Below are 1,590 nucleotides of genomic sequence, written 5' to 3'. Positions count from 1 at the left end.
CCCGAGTGTCTGCACCAGAAGCTTATATTGCATATTACAATTGATTTGTTTAACCTGTCAGTCATTGGGGAATTTCTATGGCTTGCAATCCTATTCCATTCATCATCTCTTAATCCCCCTTTTATCTTCAAGTATATCTAGTCAAGATATCAATTTATTATTGACTTGTCGGCCTGTTTCCTTCACTCAAACTACTTTCCTGTTGTTCCTCCATTTGTTTAGGTTTTAATTTCCTGACTCTTAAATTACTCTTAGCATTGGTGTGTTGACAATGAGAGCCTATGGCTGGTGAAAAATGAGGACACTTATGTGAGTGAGATTGATTCCAGTCATTACAGGAAGATGGCCGTACAAAGCCTGTGTATTTGAAGAGGAAATCTCTGGTCATCAGATAATGGTAAATTGCGCATGTGGTGTCTCTGTGTGTGTTATTTGACGTGTTTGAGTATGAGCTGTTGGAGTCTGTGTGTGTGTGTATATATATGTGTATTTGCTCCCTGCTAACAGGCAAGCTCCTGTCTCTGTCCATCTGAGTCAGCCCACACTACTGACACGCCATGACAGTCTTGGGTGGAACACAGTGCTGTTTTCGCCAGCATCGAAATTAGAAGCTGCATGACTGTGTGTTTATCTCTCTCTGTCTGCCCCCCACACCTCACCCCCCCACCCACCCCCCATTGCTCTCAGTTCGACTCACTTCTTCTCCACCTCATCCCTCTCTCCTTACTCTTGCATCTGGTCCCTTGCTTTGCTACACCCACTGCTTTAAATGGAGGTTTACACAAAGTAAGGGAGGTGGCTTCTTAGCCCCCCCATGTTCATTGGTACTCTTAGTTGGGTGTGACGAATGATCTTAGTGTTGCTAGGCTGGGGAACTACCACTGAAAAAACAATTGGGTTTCAGAGGGGCCTGTCCTTGCCTCGTCCATTCTTTTAAATAAACATGAGCCTCATTATAATTTCTAGGTTGTTCATTGATGGGATACAGGGTTTCGTTGTTTCAAATGAAACTTATACAGGACAATCTTATTCTCTGAGGGGAAAGAATACCTGCAAATATATGTTTATTTTACACTTGATTGACCAAATGAACAAAACTTCCCCTGTGGCTTTGGCCATTACGGAGAAGATTTTGATGGAAGTCCACTTAGTTCTTCTCTTAAGAGATTGCTATGGATTTTCAATGAAGGCTAGATAGTGGAAAGGCTTACTTTTTACCGTTTTTTTTTTTGCCCCTGTATCTTAAGCATACCAACAGTGAGTTTGTATTGTTGCAAAGTATCAGTCTGGAGAATGGTATGTGTGTGTTGGGGGAAGGGGGGTGTTGGGCATCGAAACTGAGGCAGGCAGGAAGTTATTGTACTGTATGACATGTGACTACCCCTGTAGGGATCAGCCGGGGCATTTTGAAATCCTCCACCCCTGGATGGCAACTGCTTATCAGCGCTAGGTAAAGTCTGAATGGACTGAGGTGGGAAGCATTGTAAACTGTGCGGCAACCATATTATCTAAATCTCTACATGACTTTAGCCTCGCCTGTCATATTTCGGGCCCTGCAAGCTGGAGAGAGAGAGAGAGAGAGAGAGAGAG

This window comes from Osmerus mordax, chromosome 15 (genome assembly GCF_038355195.1).
Source record: "Osmerus mordax isolate fOsmMor3 chromosome 15, fOsmMor3.pri, whole genome shotgun sequence".
Lineage (NCBI taxonomy): Eukaryota > Metazoa > Chordata > Actinopteri > Osmeriformes > Osmeridae > Osmerus > Osmerus mordax.
This window is presented reverse-complemented; position numbering follows the sequence as displayed.